We start from the raw sequence: 9,696 nt of genomic DNA on the forward strand, positions 1-9,696 counted from the left end.
GTCTAAAACACTTAAAATAAAATATGCAATGCAAGATAATAAGTGATCAAAGACTTAAATCATGTAATAAAGGCTAGGTGCTACAGAAGTTTGGAAAAGGAGCACTGAATTACTCAAAGGAAACTCCACAGAGGAAAAGGGTGTTGCTACGGTCTGAATGCTGGTGTCTCCCTCAAATCCATGTGTTGGAATCTAATACCCAATATGAAAGAATTAATAGATGAAGACTTTGATAAATAATTGAGTCATAAGGGCTCCATTGTCATGAATGGGACTAATGCCCTTATAAAAAAGGCTCAAGTATGCCCTCTTGTCACTCCTGTCATGTGGAGACACAGCTAGAAGGCACCCTCCATAAAAGAGAGACCAAGTCCTAACCAGACACCAAATTTGTTAATGCCTTGATATTTGACTTTCCAGCCTCAAGAACTATGAGCAATAAATGTCTGTTGTTTATAAATTACCAAGTTTATGGTATTTTATTATAGCAGAATGGACTAAGGCAGTTGTTAGCTGGTGCTTTTAAAAATGGGCAGATTTGTAGTGTTGAGAAGAAGATGTATGACCAATCTTGCTGAAGCAAATGACGTTAGAAAATACAATGAAAATAGGAATTAGTGAATTGTTTTAAGGAAAAAGTGACTCTGGCTTTTCCCTTTCTAGACAAAGGCATTCTATGCCAAGACATTGAGTTAAAAAGGCCTTTTCTTGCTATTCTTTAGTAAAGCCTTGTGCACACTTCGGATGTTGGTATCATAAAATCTTCTGGAAAGTGAAACTTGGATTACAAAAAGAGAAAAGAAAAAACCTTTAGAATCAACAAAGGCACTGTGCAGGTCATTCAGTTGGCAATTTGAAAATAAGAGTATGAGTACAAAATGTAATTTTATTCCTCCACTCCCTTAATGAGAAAGCACCTCACTAGTTAGGATTCTAATATAATTTTTTAAAAATGACTTAATGGGTACAGTGCACATTATTCAGATGACGGATATACTAAAAGCCAAGACTTCACCGTTATACTATATATACATGTAATAAAATTGCACCTGCACCCCTTAAATTTATACAAACAAAAAATACCAGTCTATTTATATAGGGATGGGTAATGATAGCTAATATTTAAAGATTGCATGCTGTGTGCTGAGTTCTGCTCTTCTAAGTATGATTTGTAGATTATCTCATTTAATGCACACAGTCTTACAAATAGATAGTATTATTAAGTATATTGTACAATAGTAGAAACAGATTGAGACTGCTTTTCCTTCAGTGACAGAAAATGTTTCCTTGTTATAATTTGAACTTGCTTTAATATAATTTCTACCAGCATTAGACTCGGCATATTTACATGAAGTCCATAGGTAGAATGCAAAGGATCATTGTGTTCTTCCTTCTTCACTTCTAGAAGACATGTCTTGTAAGTGAACATGTTCCTCACCAAATGATCGCTCAGTTTTCCTTAGGGATAGCTTGAACTTTACATTGATGACAGACATTATGTGTAAAGTGTCTAAATACTATGGAAGGATAGTTGAGAACTTTTCCAGTATTATGTTTCCCTTTTTGTTTCTAAGCATTTAATCTATAAGAAATCAGCTATACACATATTTAAGAGCTGAATCACAGCTTTATTAAGAATACATTATATTGTCTATTGTTTCCTGGAAGTAAGAATAATATAACCAAGATGTTTTCAAAAAATTTATTAGATTCATGGAGTTATTTTTAGACTAAGCAGTCTCTCCATGAAACATTGTATGTACAATTTTATAAATTAATAAAGAATAAACTATAAAACAAAATGTAATGTTATTTGTTATTATCTTGTTGAAAGTCAAAAGTCCCTTCTCTGAATATATATCAAAATTGAATTTCACCAAGGTAAGTTGTTAGTTTAACATTATAGAAATATTAAGAAAGCATGTGCTATCTTCAAGCATACTATCTTTCCACAAATACATTTATCTGGGTATTTCTATGGAATCAGATGCAAAGCAGACTGTAAATACACATTCAGGTATATTGCCTACATGATATCCAATTGCTGTGAGCATCTAATTATTTCTTATCTAGATGTTTGCTCTTACTTACACAAATTTCAAATGTTCTTTTAAAATGGGGAAAGAAACTAAATTTATCTATGTCCATTCAGTACCATCTAATTGTCAACTCTTTGACAACTTCATTGAAGACAGCAGAGTTGAATCACAAGAAATCTTCTGTCTATGGCTTATTTTGAAATACTTATGAAAGACAGCAGAAACAAACAGAAATCCTGAACAGACCAACATTGAGTAATGAAATTGAATCTGTAATTTAGAAATCTCCCAAGGGGTCGCGGGGGAAAGTCCAGTACCCGACAGACTCACAGCTGAATTCTACCAGACATACAAAGAAGAACTGGTGCCAATCCTACTGTAACTGTTCCAAAAAATCAAGGAGGAAGGAATCCTCCCTAACTCATTCTATGAAGCTAGTAACAACCTAATACCAAAGCCAGGCAAGAACACAACAACAAAATTACAGACCAATATCGCTGAAGAACATAGATACAAAAATTCTCAACAAAATACTAGCAAACTGAATTGAATAGCACATCAAAAAGATAATACACCACAAGCAAGTGGAACTTATATCAGGGATGCAAGGATGGCTCAGCATATGCAAATCAATACATGTGATTCACCACATAAAGAGAATTAAAAACAAAACCATACAAATATCTCAATAGATGCAGAAAAACATTTGATAAAACTTAGCATCACTTCATGATAAAAACCCTAAACAAACTAGGCATAGAAGTAACACACCTCAAAATAATAAAAGGCATATGTGACAAACCCATAGCCAACATCATACTGAACCTGGAAAAGTTGAAAGTATTCCCCTAAACAACTGGATTAAGACGAAACAAAGATGTCCACTCTTAGCACTCCTATTCAACATAGTAACGGAAATCCTAGAGAGATCAATTAGGAAAGAGAAAGAAATAAAAGGCATCCAAATTAGAAAACAGGAAGTCAAATTATCTCTATTCACCAGTAACATGATCTTATACATAGATAACCCTAAAGACTCTTCCAAAAGACTCCTATATTTGAGAAATGAATTCAATGAAGTATCAGGATACAAAAGCAATGTATGTAAATCAGTGGCATTTCTATACACCAATAAAGGCCAAGCTTAGAAAGAGTCAAGAGCTCAATCCCATTTATAATATCTGCATCTTAAAAACTTAGGAATCCATTTAACTAAGGAGGTAAAATATTTCTACAAAGGAAACTACAAAATACTGAATTAAGAAATAATAGACACAAACAAATGTAAGAAACATTCCATGCTCATGGATGGGAACAATCATTGTCATTAAAATGACCATACTGCCAAAAACAATCTCTAGGTTCAATGCAATTTTTATTACAACACTGTCGGTTTTCACTGAATTAGAAAACACAATTCTAAAATTCATATTGAACCAAAAAGAGCCTGAATATCCAAAGCAATCCTAAGCAAACAGAACAAAACTGGGCACATCACACTACCTGACTTCAATTTATACTACAAGGCTAGAATAACCAGAACTATATGGTACTGATATAAAAATAGACACATAGCTTAATGGAAAAGAATAGAGAACCCAAAAACAAAGTTACATACCTACAGCATACTGTTCTTTGACAAAGTTGACAAAAACAAACACTGAGGAAAGGACACCTTCTTCAATAAATGGTGCTGGCATAATTGGGTAGCCACATGCAAAAGAATAAAACTAAATCCCTATTTTTCAATATATACAAATTAAATAAAAATGGACTAAAGACTTAAATGTAAGACCTGAAACTAGAAAATTTCTAGAAGTAAACCTAAGAAAAAACTATTTTGGACATTGGCCTATGCAAAAAAATTATGACAAAGTCCTCAAGAGCAAGTGCAACAATATCAAAAATAGACAAATGAAACTTATTGAAAATAAATATCCTCTTCATAGCAAAAGAAATAATTAACAGCATGAAAAGGCAACCTACAGAATAGGAGAAAATATTCACAAACTATGCATCCGACAAAAGAGTAACATCTAGTATCTTCAAGGAACTCAAACAACTCAAGGAAAAAACCCACTAAAAAGTGGGCAAAGGATATAAACAGATATTCTTCAAAAGAAGGCATGTGAATGACCAAAAATCCTCAGCATTACTATTCATCCTATAAAAGCAAATTAAAACCACACTGAGATACCATCTTATACCAGTCAGAATGGCTATTATAAAAAAGTCAAAAATCAATTTGTGTTGGTGAAGACGCAGAGAAAAGGAAATACTTATGCCTGGTTGGTGGAAATTTAAATTTGTAGAAACTTTCAAAAACAATATGGAGATTTTTCAAAAACTAAAAATAGAAATACCATTCAGTCCAGCAATTCTACTGCTAGGTATCTACCCGAAAGACAAAGGAAGCTAGTCATATCAAAAAGGTACTTGCACTCGGATATTTGTCACAATACTATTTACAGTAGCAAAGATATGGAATCAAACTAAGTGTCTATTAATGGATAATTGGATAAACAAAATGTGGGCTGTGTGTGTGTGTGCATGTGTGTGTGTGCCTCTGTGTGTGTGTGTGTGTGTGTGTGTGTGTGTTTACCTGAGTAGTACCATGGAGTACTACTCAGCTCTAAAAAATAATAAAATTATGTATTTTTGAGTAACATGAATGGAACTGGAAGCCATTATTTTAAGTGAAATAACTCAGAAACAGAATGTCAAATATTGCATGTTCTCACTTATAAGCAGGATCTAAACAATGTGTACACAAGGACAATAGAGAGTGAAATACTAGATATTGGAAACTTGGAAAGATGGGAGGGTGGGAGAGCAGTTAGGAATGAGAAATTAACTAATGGGCACAATGTACACTAGACAGTGGTGGTTACACTAAAAGCCTAGACTTCACCACCATACAATATATTCATGTAACAAAATTGCACTTGTGCCCCGTAAATATATAAAAAGAAAAATTTAAAATATCTTCACAAAGACTTCTTGTATCCAAATATTAACAATGGATATTTCAAGGCGGTAGTATTTTAGAGAGAGTTTGAGTTACTTATAATTAATTGCCTATGATGTTTGATTTATGATGTGGAATGTCATATCTGTAAGAGTCTTTATTCCTTACAAACAACACCCATGAACCCAGCAGAAAAGAAAGAATCCTTGGCAATGCCTTCAAGAAGTAATGAAAAGTAAGGCTATGTCAGATTCTGGTAACATTTTTTTTGCAATATTCCAAATTGGTGGTAAGTGATTATGAAACCTCTTATATCAATAGAAAAGGTGGGGGTGGGAAAATACAAATGGACAACAAACAAGTAATTATATATTCAAATTCACTATTACAATGAAATATCAGTTCTCGCTTATTGCACTGATATTAATTAAGTTAGAGTAGAATGCAGACACATTCTTTGTTAAACAAAATAACCAAGTTTATTAAATAAAGAAAAAGTATACATATAGGAGAAGACATATTCCTTCACTGACTTATGCTTATATTATTCCTTTCTTTGAAGTATCTAACTGACAAATATTTTCTAGTCTAATGATTAGTTCAGTTTATTCTATTCTCATAATCTTCACATACAATGATGTTTGCTTTTATTAAATCTCTGTGACTTTGGTTTTAATTTTTAATTTTAGTGAAGGCTGATTTTAACAAGGTGGGAATTAATGATATTTAAAGAATTTACATTCTTACCAACAGTGTATAAGAGTTCCCTTTTCTCCACATTCTCAGAGGCATTTGTTATTACTTGACTTTTGGATATAAACTATTTTAACTGGGGTGAGATAATATCTCATTGTTGTTTTTAATTTGCATTTCTCTGATAATCAATGATGTTGAGCACCTTTTCATATGTCTGTTTGACATTTGTATGGCTTCTTTTGAGAAATGTCTATTTAACGCTTTTGCCCCTTTTAAAAATCAGATTATTGAATTTTTTTCCTATAGAGTTATTTGAGCTCCTTATATATTCTGGTTATGAATCCCTTGTCAGATGGATAGTTAGCAAATATCTTCTCTCCTTCTGTGGGTTGTATCTTCATGTTGTTGACTGTGTCCTTTGCTGTGCAGAAGTTTTTGACTTGATATGATCCCATTTGTTCATTTTTGCTTTGGTTGCCTGTGCTTGTGGGGTATTCAATAAAATTTTGCTCGGACCAATGTCCTGGAGAAGTTCCCCAAAGATGTTTTTGCTAATTTCATAGTTTGAAGTTGTATACTTTAGTCTTCAATCAATTTTGATTTGATTTTTGTATATAGTGAGAAATAATGGTTTAGTTTTATTCTTCTGCATATGACTATCCAGTTTTCCCACGACCATTTATTGAAGTAATTGTGTTTTCCCCAAGGGATGTTCTTGGCACTTCTTGTGTTGAAAATGAGTTCATTACAGACATGTGGATTTGTTTCTGGGTTCTCTATTCTGTTTCATTGGTCTAGGTGCCTGCTTTTATGCCAGTACTAAAATTTATATGAAACCACAAAAGACTCAGAATAGCTAAAGCTAGCCAAAACAAAACAAAACAAAACAAACGAAAAAAATCCCTGAAGTCATCACATTACTACTATATTATAACTTAAATTCAGGTAATGTGATTACTTCAGTTTCCCCATGCTCCTTCCCACCCCCTTAGGCTAGCTTTAGCTATTCTGCATCTTTTGTGGTTTCATATAAATTTTAAAGTAGTTTTTTCTATCTCTGGAAGAATGTCCTTAGTATTTTGAGAAGGTTTGCACTGAATCTGTAGATTTCTTTGGGTAGTATGGACAGTTTGAAAAATACTCATCCTTCCAATTCATGTACATGAAATATTATTTCATTTTTTGTTGTCCTCTTCAATTTTTTAATCAATATTTTATAGTTTCCACTTTAGAGATCTTTCCCTTCTTTGGTTAAGTTAGTTCCTAGATAGTTAATTTTATGTATGGCTATTGTAAACAAGTTTACTTTTGATTTCATTTGAAGATTGTTCATTGTTGGCATATAGAAATGTTATTAATTTTTGTACACTGATTTTGTATCCTGCAACTTTACGGATTTTATCAGTTTTAATAGTGTTTTGGAAGCGTCTTTAGGTTTCTTCAAACATAAGATCAGTTCATTTGCAAACAAGAATAATTTCACTTCTTTCTTTCTGATTTGGATGTCCTTTATATCTTTCTCTTGCCTGGCTGATGTAGGTAGGATTTCTATTACTGTATTAGTGTGTTCACACACTGTAAATAAAGACATACCTGAGACTGAGTAATTTATAAAAAGAAAGAGGTTTAATAAACTCACAGTTCCACGTGGCTGGGGAAGCCTCATAATCATAGCCGAGGGCAAAGGAGGAGAAAACACATCTTACATGGTGGCAAGCAAGAGAATGTGTGCAAGGGAACTATCTTTTATAAAACCATCAGAACTCATGAGACTTATTTACTATCACAGTAACGCCATGAGAAAAATCAACCTTCATGATTAATTTCTTCCCACCAGACCCTTCCCACGACACATGGGGACTATGGAAACTACAATTAATGATGAGATTTGGGTGGGGATATAAATATGCCTTTGGCCCATCCCAAATCTCAGGTCATCACATTTCAAAACACAATCCTGCCTTCCCAACAAGTCTCCCAAAGTCTTAACTCATTCTAACATTAACCCAAAAGTCCAAATTCAAAGTCTCATCTGAGACAAGGCAAGTCCCTTCTGCCTATGAGCCTGTAAATTCAAAAGCAAGTTCATTACTTCCTGGACACGATGAGGGTACAGGCATTGGGTAAATATACCCATTCCAAATGGGAAAAATTGGCCAAAACAAAAGGAGCTAAAGGCCCCATGTAAGACCAAAATCTAGCAGAGAAGACAAATCTTAAAGCCCCAAAATGATCTCCTTTGACTCTATGTCTCACATGTAGGTCACACTGATACAAGAGGTGGGCCCCCACAGCCTTGAGCAGCTTCACCCCTGTGACTTTGCTGGGTACAGCCCCCTTTCTGGCTGCTTTGCGTGTCTGTGACTGGCATTGAGTGCCTGTGACTATAGGTGGATCTACGATTCTGGGGTCTGGAGGATGGTGGCCCTCTTCTCACAGCTTCCCTAGGCAGTGCCCCAGTGGGGACTCTGTGTGTGGGCTCCCACCCCGTATTTCCCTTCTGCACTGGCCTACCAGAGGTTCTCCATGAGGGCGCTGCCCCTGCAGCACACCTCTGCCTGAATATTCAGGCATTTTCATGCATCTTCTGAAGTCTAGGCAGAGCTTTCCAAACCTCAATTTTTGATTTATATGCACCTGCAGGCCCAACACCATATGTAAGCCACCAAGAACTGGGGCTTGTGCCCTCTGAAGCAACAGCCTGAGCTGTATGTTGACCCCTTTTAGCCACAGCTGAGATTCAGGGGACTAAGTACCAAGACTGCACAAAGCAGAAAAGCCATGGGTCTGGTCCAGAAAAAAAGATATTTTCTCCTAGGTGTCTGAGATTATGATGGGGGGAATGCTAGGAAGATCTCTAACATGCCCTGGAGACATTTTCTTCATTGTCTTGTTAATTCACATTTGGCTCCTCCTTACTTCTGCAAATTTCTGCAGCTTGCTTGGATTTCTCCTCAGAAAATGGGTTTTTCTTTTCTATCACATTGTCAGGATGAAAAATTTCCAAACCTCTACTCTTCGCTTCCCTTTAAACATAAGTTCCAATTCCAAACCACCTTTCTCAAGTATAAAGTTCCACAGATCTCTACGGCAGGGGCAAAATGCCACCAGATTTTTTTTTTTTTCCTAAGGCTTAACAAGAGTCACCTCTGCTGCATTTCCCAGCAACTTTTTCACCTTCATTTGAGACCACCTCAACCTGGACTTATTGTCCATATCACTATCATCATTTTGGTCAACACGATTCAACAGGTTTCTAGGAAGTTCTAAAATTTTTCATATTTTCCTGTCTTCTTCAGAGCCCTCCAAACTGTTCCAACCTCTGCCTGCTACCCAGTTCTAAAGTCACTTCCACATTTTTGGGAATTTTTACAATAGCTTTACACCCCACTCTACTGGTACCAATTTGCTGTATTAGTCTGTTCAAATGCTGCTAATAAAGACATAAGTGAGACTGAGTAATTTATAGAGAAAAAATGTTTAATGGACTTACAGTTCCACATGGCTGGGGTGGTCTCACAATCATAGTGGAAGGTGAAGGAGGAGCAAAAGCATGTCTTGCATGGTGGCAGGCAAGAGAGCATGTGCAGGGGAATTGCCCTTTATAAAACCATCAGATCTCCTGACACTTACTCACTATCATGAAAATAGCACAGGAAAGATTCACCCCCACGATTCACTTACTCCTCACCGGGTCCCTACCAGGACATGTGGGGATTGTAGAAACTACCATTCAAGATGAGATTTGGGTGGGGACACAGCCAAACCATATCAAGTATTATGTGGAATAACAGTTGTGAAATTAGGCTTTCTTTTCATTTTCCAGATCTTAGAGGAAACATTTGCAGTTTCTCCCCATTCAGTATGATACTATCTGTGGGTCTTTCATATATGGCTTTTATTATGTCATAGTATGTTTCTTCTAGATTGATGTTTTGTCATTTTTTTTTTAATCATTAAGTAATGTTGAATTTTACCAAATGCTTTTTCAGC

The sequence above is a fragment of the Rhinopithecus roxellana genome, chromosome 7 (assembly GCF_007565055.1).
Source record: "Rhinopithecus roxellana isolate Shanxi Qingling chromosome 7, ASM756505v1, whole genome shotgun sequence".
Taxonomy (NCBI): Eukaryota; Metazoa; Chordata; class Mammalia; order Primates; family Cercopithecidae; genus Rhinopithecus; species Rhinopithecus roxellana.